The sequence below is a fragment of the Canis lupus genome, chromosome 5, assembly GCF_048164855.1.
Source record: "Canis lupus baileyi chromosome 5, mCanLup2.hap1, whole genome shotgun sequence".
Taxonomy (NCBI): Eukaryota; Metazoa; Chordata; class Mammalia; order Carnivora; family Canidae; genus Canis; species Canis lupus.
Genome location: NC_132842.1, coordinates 16,679,115 through 16,694,440, shown reverse-complemented (window position 1 = coordinate 16,694,440; position 15,326 = coordinate 16,679,115). Strand labels below are relative to the sequence as shown.

General features: G+C 38.8%; 1 protein-coding gene across 6 annotated transcripts in view; it reads right to left on the bottom strand.

Moving 5' to 3' along the window:
* The window catches only part of ODAD2 (outer dynein arm docking complex subunit 2), a 234,698-nt gene that overhangs the window by 41,796 nt on the left and 177,576 nt on the right, over positions 1–15,326 (bottom strand). The window lies entirely within an intron of this gene.

The window sequence follows — 15,326 nt, the reverse complement described above, 5'->3', positions numbered from 1 at the left end:
CAACTGCCTACACTTATTCCAAAGTCATTTGCTTCTCTCTATTGCCATTGTCATCACCCCTGTAAAGCCTACAGCACTTTCCCACTGTCCTTGCACCCTCTCTTGCCTGGCCCCCAGTCAATCATTCATACTGTATCCAGAGTAATGTCCTAAATTGTGAAGTTCACTGACAAGGGGCAAAATTCTAGAGAAGCAAAGGGAATAAGACATGATCAGTCTTCTAAGAGTCAAGAGAAAGAAATACCGTCTTCTGAATAAGGGAAACAGAGCTGTTTGGGGGAGCTCCTGACTTGAGAGTTTTGCATTGTTAAAGTAATTAAACAGGAGGCCATTAGATAAAGTGTCTCTAAAGATTTGGTGGCCTATGTAAGCAAACCAAAACCTAATCCAGAATCAACACACTTGAATCTAAGAATATGAAACCTGAGGCCAACCAATCACAAATAGGCTTTCCCAAATAAGGCAAGAGCTTATGCTATAGCCAATCAAATAATTTCCTTGCTTTGCTTCTGTATCTTGTTAAAAACTTTCCCCTAGCTCCTGGAGTGCTCCTAACCACTTTCAGTTTGGCACTGCCTGGTTTGAATCATGCCTCAGTTTATCTTTTTAATAACATTACTAGTGTTTTTCTCCAGCATCATCCGATCACTGAGGTGTAAGATGGAGGAAATAGGTTATAGCACTGCAACTCATTGGAATAGTCATACAGTCTGAGCTGACTGAAAGGACAAACAGAAAAGGCTACTCATAGGGATGCCTGGGTGGCTCAGTGGTTTAGCATCTGCCTTTGGCTCAGGGCATGATCCTGGGATCTAAGATTGAGTCCCGCATTGGGCTCCCGGCAAGGAATCTGCTTGTGTCTCTGCCTCCTCTCTTTTTGTGTGTCTCTCATGAATAGATAAATCTAAAAAAAAAATAAATAAATAAAAAATAAAAAGAAGCCTACTTATAATCTGGGAGGATGACCTGTAAGAATTAGGAAGGTAGGAAGGCAGATCTCTGTGAAGTGAGAAAACAGTGAGATGGAAGCTCAGGAAGTTGAAAAATAGGACATTAGAGTTTGAGAATGGATTATGTGGAGTTTAAGATTTTATAGATAAACTTGTATTGCTTATTGACAGGGTCCAGGATGTGACCATGGGAACATACGTCAATATAAGATTGTTAGGCAGTTTTATACATATGTGCACATGCATACACACACACACCTCTATGAACACATTTATTTAATTTATATTCTTATTCTCTCTGCAAAAAGAGCAAATAGTGCTCTATGAACATTATTGAAAAATAATGAGAAGGAAGAACAGAGTAGCCAGCTCTCCTTGGTTACTATAACACATGGCTTAGGTGTCTCGGTATTATAACTCACACTTAAATCCCTTTTCTAGCTTGCAACTTTTAACTCTTGATCAACAATTCAATATTTTTATCAATTTATTTATTTTCTTGTACCTCATTTTATTATCATATGAAAGCTGCTAAAGCAGACACAGCTATATGAGGCTTCGGCTACTTCTTCTAAATATATACTCAACACAGACTTTCATCCACCACTCTCTTTTCACACACACACATTTTAGTTGTCCACCCCCATCCCTATAGCCTTCTATCACTCTTGAGTATTGAGTATTAGCTATAAATGTGGAGATTTTGCTCCTGTATGTCGTTACAGAATCAATAAACAAGAGCAGTCCCAGTCTGGATGCCAAGGGAGCCTGATATTGATACTTCTCTATTCTTAAGTGGACCTATTCTTTCTTTCAATTTCTGCTTTCCAAACTTTAAATTGGTTCTTTAATCAAAACAAAACATTCCAATCATTTCTTTGGTAAATTATATAATCCCTTGAGGATTTTAACAAGTTAATAATTTCCCTTTACATAATGTATTTTCTCCCTCCATCCCCTAAGTAGATGACTCAAAAGAATTCATGAATTCCCTCATTGATTCCATTATTTTATAAATACAGCATTAAACTGTTCCAACAGCTTATTTATTTATTACTATATTATTTTTTTTATTATAGCCATGTCATTATAATGAATAATGTCAGTTACCTGTAGACTTTTCTGGGTCCTCAATGAGAGAGGGCCTGATGCTACATTAAAATCTTGATTTCCACAAGAAAATGGGATGGATAATAAACTACCGTCCAACTTCCCTATATATATGAAGAGTTGTTTAGGAAGTTGAAGGAACATAGATTGCCAGCTCCATCAAGCCCAGCTAATGCCTATCTCACAAGGCCAGCCTGCCTTGCTTTTGCTTTGGTCCTTGGTCTCTCCTCCAGTAGACTCTGTTGTTGATAGTTTTTAAGTCTAGGAAGAGATGTAATAGATTTCTAGCTGTGAACACAGACTATCTGAGCAGAAACTAGACAATTGCCTTATGCATTTTAGCTGCTTTCTAGAAAAGGCAAACAGTCATCAAAAAGGTGGGTTTTGAAGTCATAGCTCCTTGGATTTGTATCTTGACTCTTCTACTTACTGGGTAGGTTACTATTGAATCTGTAAACCCTATCATCTCATAAGTTTAAGGGGATCACCTGCCTCTGAGGCTTCTTGAGAAGATGAGTAAGATAATAGAGACCTTTAAAAAGTGTTGAATGTGCGCCGGTATTCACAGCTTCTTCCTGTCTTTACATTTTTTATCTTCCCCTGCTCTCTTCCTATTTTGTCTGTTTCCTGAACCTTGTAAGGACCCAAGCATGCAGTGTGAGAGGAAAAACTAGAGAAACTCAGGCAGGGAGAACTCATACCAGAAAGGGCAGAGGATTCTTTGTGGGAGAGAAAGAAACAACAAATGGGGAAGGAAAGGAGGAAAGTGGAGAGAGGGAAGAGCTTCCACCCTGTTTTGAATAGAGAGTTTGGAAAGGTTTGAATGGGGGGGGTGTTATTTTAGGAGCAACTTTAGGGTGAGACAGATGTACTGAGTATAAAAAAAGATAAGAGGATTTTAAAGAAGTTTAACAGTGTACAATTGTGCTGTTTTTCAAGAGGGAAACTAGAATTAAAATTACTTTCAATTGCTACCTAGTTGCCAGGCTTTTGTGTCTGACTGCATTTCCATGTCAGGACTGGACCACAAGGCAGCTTGGCTTCACAGGTTATGCATTTGAATCACATAAACCCATGCTTAGTACAAAGTAAGAGCTCCATAAGTGGTATTCATTATCATGGTGATTATTTTGCCAGTTCTGAAGTCTGGTTCTGGCTTCTATTCCCTGGAGTCCAGCCCTGGTTAGTTTGGGAGGAATGAGGAAGCAGGAATCTTGGCCCTAAGGTCAGGCTAGCCCTGTCAGCACTTGCTGCAGTCCCCACCTCATCTCTGGTTGACCCCTATGGGCACCAGTGGCCCAGGCTTCACTTGGTATCAGCTGTTGCTACCAGGCCTTGCATGGCTCCCTTGGAAAGCAGTGTCTTGGCTGGATGCCTGCCCAAACTGAACCTGCATTTTGCTCCTATGCCCTTGTTGCTCTGTGGTTCCCCCCTCTTCTGGCTTTCCAAGTCAGTTGCATTTATTCCCAAACCCTTGATGCCAGTTATATAATTTCATATTACATAAACTAATGAACTGTGAGTGTGAAATGTACTAGTCATACGTTTGGCAGGCTGTTGGCATCTTGGTGTTTCACAGAGAGCCTGCAGTGTGTTGGCAATGCCAGGAGTCAGCTAGATAAAGGTTGCAGAGGGGAGGATCTACTATGCACTCACATGCTTTCCATTAGAATATGTTAAATCAGTGCAGGGTCCTTTTTATGAGTCTACTCCGTAAATGACTTTTTCTAGGACCTGAGTAACCTCTAGTCCTGAATGCATTAAGAGGACTACTACTCTTTGGGGAATTAATTTAGTCTAAGTTTCTTGCATTAACCACGAGGTTTCATTCTGCATGACCTATGATGGTTAGTAAATGTTTAATCTAAAAGTTAAACCAGTGGAACCTAGCAGTCCAGTATTTTAAAGGCCTAAGGTAGAAGCAAGGGTGAAATTTTAAAAGAATAAATAAAAGAAGAAAAGGATGGCCTAGAACAATACCTGTGATAGGCAGTGAGAGTTGCTTAAATGTACCTCACTGGCATTGGGCCTACAAGTTACCTAACGTTTGTACAACGTGAAATGATTTTATTAGCTACCATGCTTAGTATGTGCCAGGCGCTGTGATTTATTCTTCACTAGTTAATTTATCCTGCTCTACCCATTTTCCTTAGCCAGGAACATTCTCAATCAAGGGTATAGTGTTGGAAGTGCAGAAGTTTCTGTGTTCTCCGGGCATGAATGGCTTGATATTTGAGAAGCCCTTCTGAGACTCTTTTGGTGATGCTGCTCTATGAATGTATTGGTTTTCCTGCATTTTATTTACTGCTGTAAATGGATGTTACTCACTGCTTTATTAATACACCGACAGGCTGTGTTACTAATGCTGCTTTACAAATTGAATAAGGATGTACTACTTTCCCAAACCACTATCTGGACAAATGTACTATATATGTGTCTTGGTTGTTAATCGGGCTCAGAAATCTATGCTTTTATTTTTCATAAGAGCCTCATAAACAGATTAGGACACTCAGGAATGCTTTAAAATAAATAGAAACATCCACACAACAGAAACTTAGTGCAAAATTCTGCATTCGACAGGCAGCTAACAGAAAGGAGAGAGCAGCAGGTTTTTTTCAATCACTAACACACGGGGCAAGGTGAGGGCGGTTTGTAATACTTCGCCATAATTACATAAAGGAGTACTTTCCTTAGGAAAGTGAACTGCAAATTGGGTACAAGTGATTATGGAATCGGTACACTCTTTTGGGTGTATATTTTTTGATCCGTAGACATTTTCCAACTATAAAAACAGTTTTGATATTACAAGGGGGAAAACACCTCAGGTTTACTTTATTTGAAGTGTTTGTTCCTTTCAAAAACTTTCCCCGTTTTAATCTTTCCCTCCCCCAAAACACATTCAAGGACCTTAAATTTATTGGGAGTTTCATATGTACACCAGAGGAAAACTAGCCCTCCTGCTTGCTTTCCAACTTAATTGCATAGAACACTTTAAAACATCATTCAAACACATTAGTTTTTACAGCATTGGCGTGAACGAGGACACGGGGAGGGGCACAGAGCGTGGTGTGGTGTGTGGATCAGGCTAATTCGAATACTTCCTCCAGCATCAAAGGCTTTGATCTCAAGGCGCATGCCCTGAGCACGCAGCTGTGACCCATGATTCACATCCCCTGGAAGGTGAGGCAAAGGTAGCATGGGAATCGGTGTCTGTATTCAATTTTTACTTTTATACCTAACAGTTCATGATTTTATATAATATTTCAGTTGTATGAAAAATAGGTCCCAATTTGAGTGATAACAGATTTTCTTGTGGTTTGACTCAATATTGTTTGGGTGAACACAGACGGGAAGTATGAGTTTTAATTAGAGCCGGATGAGCTCTGAAATACCTGCATGCACACCCAGCTTAGCAAGTTTTCCAGAAAGATTTTGAGTTCCCAGAGCTCATTTGAACTGTGAACCCTTTAGCTATTTTCCAAATCGCAAGGCACTGCAGTGTGGCTGTAGCACAAACGTGCAGCCCAGTAACAAGAAATGCATTTGCACTGTGTCTGCCCTGCACAGTGGCTTCCCAGCTATCCATGCTGGCTGAGGCTTCACAGTGGTTTCTCTCACATCCCGACTTCAAGCCCTGGTAATTCATTTCATATGACGGCTCACTAGAGCCATGGGCCTCAAAACACATTTTACATTTGCTGGTTGGGGCAAAACCTTTGATTCTGTTCAGTCAGTGAAGTGAATCAAGGGGTTTGCCTTCTAGTGGTGTCTGCATGCATCCCAGTGACAGGAGTGTGTGCCCTATTTATGTGAACTGAGGTTCATGTCCACAGAGCTTGAAAGTGGGGTCTGACTTGTTTGATCTACTGCCTCTTCTGTGCATATGTTTGTTTACACTTGAGTAGGTCTACCCTCTAGTTTTTCATTCACGTTGTTTTTCAATGAACCTTCCCATAGGGAGCTTTTGTGCACACACACACACACACACACACACACACACACACACAGATTGGAGTGCTGGATCTAGAGTACTGGAAGGTAGAAATGGGGCATATAATAAAGCCCTAACAACTCTAAAGAATGCTAGAAATTCTAGAAGTGGACAATGCCTCGATAACTGGCAGCATCAGGAGATTCCTTAAGAAAAAGGAAGTGGTAAGTCTTGGCGTGCCCTGCAGAGAAATTCATGGTATCGTTTGGAATGGCTTCAAGTTCCTCTTCAATTTTTCTTCCCATCAAATGCAAAGAATATCTGTGCATATGGAAGTTTCTTGGATAAGAATGCTAAAGAAGTGAGAGGCTAGGAATGGATAAAAAGATTTATGAGGATAGGGCTGTTGAGGATTGCATTTTGCTATTGAGTAGATCAAAGTGACAAAGAAAATTCTCTGGAAATAAAAAAAAATAACATGTTCTCATAGATTATGGAGTACAGTGGCTATGAGTTCAGGCTTTGAGTTCATAGTCTGGGTCTGAACCCTGGTTTCTCCTTAACGTGTATGACATGTGGTTAAGTCTCCCAGATCCTCACTTTTCGTATTAGTAAAATTAGGATTGGCAGTAGTACCTTTTCACCAGGATTAAATGAAATAACAAATGTAAAGTGCTTGCTCTACTTGCTCATACATGATGATTGTTATAATTACCATTGTTGGTATTACCTGGAATGCGAAGTTGTTTGTTGTAGGGTAGAGAGAGTAAAATGAATTTTTTATCAGCCCACTTTCTCTGCTAGAGTTCCAGTAGGATTGACTCAAATAAATAATTTTGGTCTAGTTATATCGACAATTAATATGTTAACAGGGGCTTGTCATGTCCTGTTATGTGAAAAAAATAAGGGAAGAAAGTGGCACTAGCAGAGCTCTGTGTTCATGGTAATAGATGGATCAGTTGCTCAAATTATAGTTTCCTCCTGCATCAGTCTCTAGTCCAGAAGGACATCACCCCCATTGCTAAATAAAGGCATGAAGTAGCTATTAATAAAAATGAGACAAAAGCATTAGATATGGAATATGCTTGCAAGAGAAATGGGAGAAGTTCGATGAATAGGGAAGTGGCTATAATTCAAAATATTCACAAAGAGTTAAGGCTAAGTGATATTATTTATTAATTTATATTATAGAAAACCAGAACTCAATCACACCTCCTTTGCTATTAGAATAATTGAATAAAACTACCTTCATTTTGGAAAAGATTATCCTATAAACTCATTTTTTTTTTGAGATTTTATTTCTTTATTCATGAGAGACACAGAGAGAGAGAATCGGAGGGAGAAGCAGGCTCCCTGCGGGGAGCCCCATGTAGTGAGCTGAAGGCAAACGCTTAACCACTGAGCCACCCAGGTGCCCCTATCCTATAAACTCATTTATGAGTTTGATCAGAACTCAGATGCTTTTTTGGTCAGATTTTCTACTTCTTTCTATTGGGTTGGAAGATGTTGAAATTAAAAAATTCAATCTAAGCGAAGGAACATGGAGAAGACCACAGCGAAATGAAGTACACTGATAATTTAATATTTTAAATGATTGTCTCTTCCCCTGCCTGACCTTTACAAGGCACATTAAGGAAAAGATTCGCACCCAGCCTGCTCCTGCTCTCAGACAAAGGTAATAAACTGGGAAAAGATGGAGTATATGATAGGGGCCAAGAGGAATGTGCATGGGGAAGCCACCTATGATAAACCCATGTTTATTATTTTCTATAATATTATCCATAAAGGAGACAAAGTTATATCTGATAAGGATCCCAGAACAAGGTTTGGCTCACAGTAACTACTCTTTAGTTCTTAGCCATTATTATTCCAATAGAAAACATACTTCAAGCACTATTCTAATAGAAAACATACTTCAAGCACTGTTCTGATTCTAGTAACAAGTGAGATGTAACAAAACATTTTCAGCACTGTATTGGCTGGCATGATATCCTCTTATGAAGAAGTCAGGTTATTGCTACCCAGTGGAGGCTGAGAGTCACGTGGGTGGGCACTTCTGTAAGGAAAGGCAAGAGGCCCTCAGAGGAAGGTCAGCAGGGTAAAGTCTCTGAGTCCCCATCAAGTTCTGCCTCTGTGATGGGATCTAAGGAGAAAGGAGGGAGCCCTGAGAGACCGGGCTCATTGCAATTGGGAACGCTGGCAGGATGTAGTACTGACAGGTTACTGCAGGTCCCATGGAAATATAGTAGAAGGAATAGACCACTCTGTATTTCCTGCCTTGGGTTATCACTATGACTTTCCTCTGGTTCTTTAGCAGGAAGTCAAAGAACACTTTTGTGGGGTAAAATGATCTAGGAAATAAAGCAGTCAGGAACTTCATCAATACGTGGTCAAGACAAAATCAAGTTTGAATCAGAGTAACTCAACATTCTCTGAAAATATCAGTGAGGGTGACAAAACATGAGAGACACCTAACTCTGGGAAATGAACAAGGGGTAGTGGAAGGAGAGGGGGGCAGGGGGTTGGGGTGACTGGGTGATGGGCACTGAAGGGGGCCCTTGGCAGGATGAGCACTGGGTGTTATGCTATATGTTGGAAAATTGAACTCCAATAAATTTAAAAAAAAATGCATAGTCAACCACCACCACCAACAAAAAGTATAACTCAACATTCTCTTTGAAGATTTAAAGATACTGGCAGAGTCACACTCTCCAGTAGCCTCTTGACAAATGTGCAAAGGAGGTAAACTTCTCAAGACTCACATGTCTTTTCTATGACTTGATTAAGAGTTTTACTGAATATAGGATTCTAGGTGAGAAATAATTTTTGAAGAGTTGGAAGAGTTTTGAAGGCATTCCTCCATTTTCTTCTTGCTTCCAATGTTACTGTTGAGAAGCCCAAAGTGTTCTTCATGTTTGGTTTCTCTTGTTCACTCTATCTTCTTTTTCTATCCTTTCTCTTCTGAACATTACAGAATCTTTCATTATTATTATTACTATTATTATTATTATAATTAATGTTCTAAAATTTTACAGTGCTATATCTTGTGGATAGGTATACTTTTATCCATTGTATACAGGGAACCTGATGCATCATTTCAATCTGGTAAGTCATGTACTCCAACTCTGGGAAATTCTATTGAACTATTTCATTTCATTTCCTCCTCTCCATTTTCTCAGTTATTCCTTTGTGGAACTAATATTCTGAAGTTAGATCTTTTGCACTGTTTTTTTTTTTTATTTTTATCTTTCCTTTTTTCATCTCTTTATGTTTTTACTCTTTCTGAGAGTTTTTTTCTTTTTAAATTTTTATTTAAATTTTAGTTAGTTAACATACAGTGCAATATTGGTTTCTGGAGTAGAATTTAGTGATTCATCACATACAACACCCAGTGCTCATCACAAATGCCCTCCTTTTTTTTTTTAATTTTTATTTATTTATGATAGTCACACACACACACAGAGAGAGGCAGAGACACAGGCAGAGGGAGAAGCAGGCTCCATGCACCGGGAGCCTGACGTGGGATTTGATCCTGGGTCTCCAGGATCGCGCCCTGGGCCAAAGGCAGGCGCCAAACCGCTGCGCCACCCAGGGATCCCAACAAATGCCCTCCTTAATACCCATCACCCACCTAGCCCATCCCCTCCTACCACCCCTCCAGCAACCTCGGTTTGTTCTCTATCATGAAGTATCTCTTACAGTTTGCTTCCCCCTAATTTTCCCCATTCCCATATATTCATCTGTTTTGTTTCTTAAATTCCACATATGAGTGAAATCATATATTTGTCTTTCTCTGACTTATTTTGCTTAGCTTATTTTGCTTATAAAACACTCTAGCTCTATCCACATTGTTACAAATGGCAAAATTTCATTCTTTTTGATGGCTAATATTCTATGGTATATATGCCACATCTTCTTTATCCATTCATCAGTCGATGGATACCTGGGCTCTTTCCATAGTTTGGCTATTGTTGATAATGCTGCTGTAAACATTGGGATGCATGTATTCTTTCTGTATTTTTGTATCGTTAGTAGTGCAATTGCTGGGGCGTAGCAATTCCTCAATTCCTTGAGCAAAAAGTTCAACTTTTTGAGGAACCTCCAAAATGTTCTCCAGAGTGGCTGCACCAGCTTGCATTCCCACCAACAGTGCCAAGACGGTTCCCTTTTCTCTGCATCCTCACTAACATTGTTTCCTGAGTTGTTAATTTTAGCCATTCTGACAGGTGAGGTGATTGTGGTTTTGATTTGTATTTTATCTCCCTGATGATGAGTGATGTTGAGCATCTTTTCATATATCTGTTAGCCATCTGGGTCTTTGGAAAAAATGTCTATTTTGTCTTCTGCCCATTTTTTAACTGGATTATTTGTTTTTGGGGTGTCGAGTTTGCTAAGTTCTTTATAGATTTCGGATACTAACCCTTTTTCAGATATGTCATTTGCAAATATCTTCTCCCATTACATAGGCTTTTAGTTTTTTTGACTGTTTTCTTCACTGTGCAGAAGATTTTTATCTTAACTCCCAGTAGTTCATTTTTGTTTTTGTTTCCCTTTCCTCTAGTGATGTATCTAGTAAGAAGTTGCTCTGGCCCAGGGTGAAGAGGTTGCTGCCTGTGTTCTCCTCTAGGATTCTGGTGGTTTGCTGGTTCACATTTCAGTCTTGCATCAATTTTGAATTTATTTCAAGAAAGTGGTCCAGTTTCATTCTTCTGCATGTTGCTGTCCAGTTTTCCCAACACCATGTGTTGAAGAGATTTTTTTCCCATTGGATATTCTTTCTGCTTTGTCAAAGAATAGCTGACCATAGAGTTGTAGGTCCATTTCTGGATTCTCTGTTCTGTTCCATTGATCTATGTACCTGTATTTGTTGTGCCAGTACCATACCATTTGTTGTACTTGTATTTGTTGTGCTAGTACCATACTGTCTTGATGACACAGCTTTGCAATAGAGCTTGAAGTCTGGAATCGTGATGATTCCAGCTTTGCTTTTCTAAAATTTTCAGGATTGCTTTGGCTATTCAGGGTCTTTTGAATTTCCGTACAAATTTTAGGATTGTTTGGTCTAGCTCTGTGAAAAATGCTGGTGGTATTTTGATAGGGATTGCATTAAATGTGTGGATTGCTTTGGGTAGTATAGACATTTTAACAATGTTTGTTCTTCCACAAGCATGGAATGTTTTCCATTTCTTTGTGTCTTCTTTAATTTCTTTCATAAGTGTTCTACAGTTTTCAGAATACAGGTCTTTGGTTCTTTGATTCAGTTTATTCCTAGGCATCTTATGGTTTGGGTTCGGTTTAATCCTCTTCAGTTTATTCCTAGATACCTTACAATTTTTGGTGTATTGTAAATGGGATCAATTCCTTGACTTTTTCTGCTGCTTCATTATTGCTGTATAGAAATGCAAGAGATTTTTGTATGTTGATTTTATATCCTGAGACTTTACTGAATTCATGTGTTTGTTCTAGCAATTTTTTCATGGAGTCTTTCAAGTTTTCTACATAGAGTATCATGTTATCTGTAAATAGTGAAAGTGACTACTTCCTTGACAATTTAGATGCCTTTTACTTCTCTCTGTTGTCTGATTGCTGAGGCTAAGGCTGCCAGGACTATGTTAAATAGTAGTGGTGAGAACAAGGCATCCCTGTCCTTGTTCCTGACCATGGAGGAAAAGCTCTCAGGAAGATGGTATAAGCTGTGGGTCTTTCCAATATGGCTTTTATGATGTCGACGTATGTTCCATCTATCCATCTATCCCTACTTTGTTGAGGGTTTTTATAAGGAATGGATGCTTTTTTTTGCCAAATGCTTCTTCTGCATCTGAGAGGATCACATGGGTCTTATCCTTTCTTTTATTAAGGTGGTATATCACATTGATTGACTTGTGAATATTGAACCATCCTGGCAGCCCAGGAATAATTCCCTCTTGATCATGGTGAATAATTCTTTTAATGTACTGTTGGATTTGATTTGCTAGTATCTTGATGAGAATTTTTGCATCCATGGTCATGAAGGTTATTGGCCTATAATTCTCCCCTCCTTTTTAGTGGGGTCTTTGGTTTTGGAATCAAGTAATGCTGGCCTTGTAGAATGACTTTGGAATTGTACCTTTCATTTCTATTTTTGGAAACAATGTGAGAAGAATAAGTTTAGTTTTAGAAGATTAAGTTAAAGAAGTAACTCTTCTTTAAATGTCTGGTAGAATTTGCCTATGAAGCTACCTAGTCCTGGACTCTTGTTGGTTGGGAGATTTTTGATTAATCTTTCAATTTCTTTGCTGGTTATGGTCTGTTCAAATTTTCTATTTCTGTTCAGTTTTGGTAGTTTGTATGTTTCTAGGAATTTATCCATTTCTCCCAGATTGCCTAGTTTGTTGGCATATAATTTTTTCATAATATTCTAATTGTATTTCTGTGGTGTTAGTAGTGATCTCTCCTCTTTCATTTGTGATTTTATTTATTTGGGTACCTTCTCTTTTCTTTTTGGTAAGTCTCGCTAAGGGCTTATCAATTTTATTCATTCTTTCAAAGAACCAGCTCTTACTGTCAATCTGTTCTACTGTTTGTTTGTTTGTTTCTATATCATTTACCTCTGCTCTAATCTTTACTATTTCCTTTTTTCCGTTGATGTTACACTTTATTTGCTGCTCCTTTTCTAGCTCTTTTAGGTGTAAGGTTCGGTTGAATATTTGAGATTTTTCTTGCTTCTAGAGTAGGCCTGTATTGCTATATACTTCCCTCTTAGGACTGTCTTTGCTGCATCCCAAAGGTTTTGGACTGTCATGTTTTCATTTTCACTTGCTTCCATGTATTATTTTTTTTAATTTCTTCTTTAATTTCCTGGTTAGCCCATTTGTTCTTTAGTAGGATGTTCCTTAAGTTCCTTGTATTTATGGTCTTTCCAATTTTTTTCTTGTGATTGATGTCAAGTTTTATAGCATGTGGTCTGAAAATATGGATGGTATGATCTCAATCTTTTTGTTATTTGTTGAGGGCTGACTTGTGATCCAGTATGTGATCTATTCTGGAGAATCTTCAATGTGTACTTGAAAATAATGTGTTTTCTGCTGCTTTATGATGAAGTGTTAATATATCTATTAAGTTCATCTAATCCAGTATGTCATTCAAAGCCATTGTTTCATTGTTGATTTTCTGCTTGGAAATCAGTGGGGTGTTAAGGTCCCCTACTATTATTGTATTATTATCAGTGAGTTTCTTTATGTTTGTTTTTAATTGACATATTTTTGGGTGCTCCCAAGTTGGGGACATAAATATTTACAATTGTTAGATCTTCTTCTTCTTCTTCTTTTTTTTTAAAGATGTATTTATTTATTTTTAGAGAGACAGAGGGAGAAAGAAAGTGAGAGCAAATGGTGGGGAGGAGCAGAGGGAGAGAATACACAAGCAGGCTCCCTGCTGAGCATGGAGTCTGATGTGGGGCTCGATCCCAAGACCCATGAAATCACTATGTGAACTGAAAACAAGAATCAGAGGCTTAACTGACTGGACCCCAGGTGCCCCTATAATTATTGGATCTTCTCAATGGATAGAGACCTCTGAGAGATTTATCTTCCAATTCATGTTCCCTGAATGCTCTCTTTTTTCTTTTCTTTCTTTTCTTTCTTTCTTTCTTTCTTTCTTTCTTTCTTTCTTTCTTTCTTTCTTTCTTTCTTTCTTTCTTTCTTTCATCTATCTCTCTGAGGATGTTCACTTTTTTCATTCTATCTGCTACACTATGTTTCTTCCAAGCACTGATTTGTTTCCATTTGTTTCAGTTTTTGTCTTCTATATTCAAAACATTCTTCAGATGTTACTTGTTGGGTGAATAGAGAATTTGAGCACATAAATGGGGCTTGTTGGCTGTGTTTTACTGTAGGAGAATCTGAGTGGTCTCAGGCCACTCAGGATTGTGCTCTCGATGAAAACACCGGGATTAAAGGGGCCTGAAAAGCAGCTCTCATTTTCTCACTATTTCACTGGTCAAGGAAGAAGGGATGCCTTTTTCTTCCCTCAAACGTGTTATCTCCTTTTTAAGTCTCAGACCAACAAAGCTACATCTTCTCAGAGGGAACATCTTTTTCTAATTCACATACAACAGTTTCCTACAGCCACCAGAGGCCCTGGAAAGGCTGGCTGGGGTCTTCCCCAGGTCAGTATCTTGAAATCTTCTGTGTTGAGCTAGTCAGATTCTCCAAGGAAGAGCTTTTCAAACTCCAACCTGTAGAGGAAGGGACTCACTTGTAGGAATTTGGGACTGAGAAGGGCAGATCATCCATTTAGCTTCGGTGTTTATATGGTCACTTAATCTCCATCTTCAGTAGAATATCTTTACTTCACAGGGGCTGCTGTCCTCCAGTCCAGAGACTGTTTTATTTGGGCAGCTGCTGTGTTGGGAAAGGGCAGTGACTTACTGAGTGGAGTTAGGGAAGGGGCTCTAGCTTTTACTCAGTTTCCCTTATTATAGCCTCCATCCTGAACCCTACAGACCAATTCCAGAGGCACTTAGGGCTACCAGTTCTTAATATTTTGAGGCTTCCACATTGTAAGCTGGGTTTTTTCTGAGTTTCTCCCACTGTTGACTTTACATTCTGATTCCTGAGGTCTGCCAGGCAGTTGTCACTCTTCCACTGAATTTGAATTTACAAAATTTTGTTATTTTCTCCTCTCCAATTCTCCGTCTTTTTTTTAGTCACTTGAACGTAATGTTAGATTTCAGAAGGAAGCAAAAGTATATTCAAGAGTTTAATATGCTTGGAACAAGCTATAGGTTTTCTTCAGACTCCAGGAAAAATGTCCTGGATATCAGCTCTTAATACAATGCCTGCATTTAATGTGAGTTATCTCCCATTGAGAAGAGACTGAAAGTCTATGTGGTTGCCTGTGTTCTATTGTTAGAACAGTTTTTGAGAGAGTATTTAGAAATATTTTTCTGAGAGAGGCTGTATATATATATATAATTAATTAATTAATTAATTAATTTATTTATTTATTTATTTATCAAATATATGTATATATAAGTCTCCAGCTCAGACCATTCAATTGCCTGTTTGACATCTGCACTTGGAAAGAAAATACACTGAGTTTCACAGAGGATGAACAGAGCTCAATCCCTGACCCTTTCAAAACCTATTTCCCTATGGCCTCCACACCTCAGTTCATGTCAACTCATCTCTCTAGTTGCTTGGGCCAAAAACTTTGGAGTATCCCTGACTTCTTGCTTTCTCTCACTGCCTTTATCCAAGCCATGAACCGATCCTGTTTTACCCTCAAAATGTACCCAGAATCTGACCTCTTTACCTCTGCTGCGGTGATCTGAGCCACCATCATCTCTTTCTTGG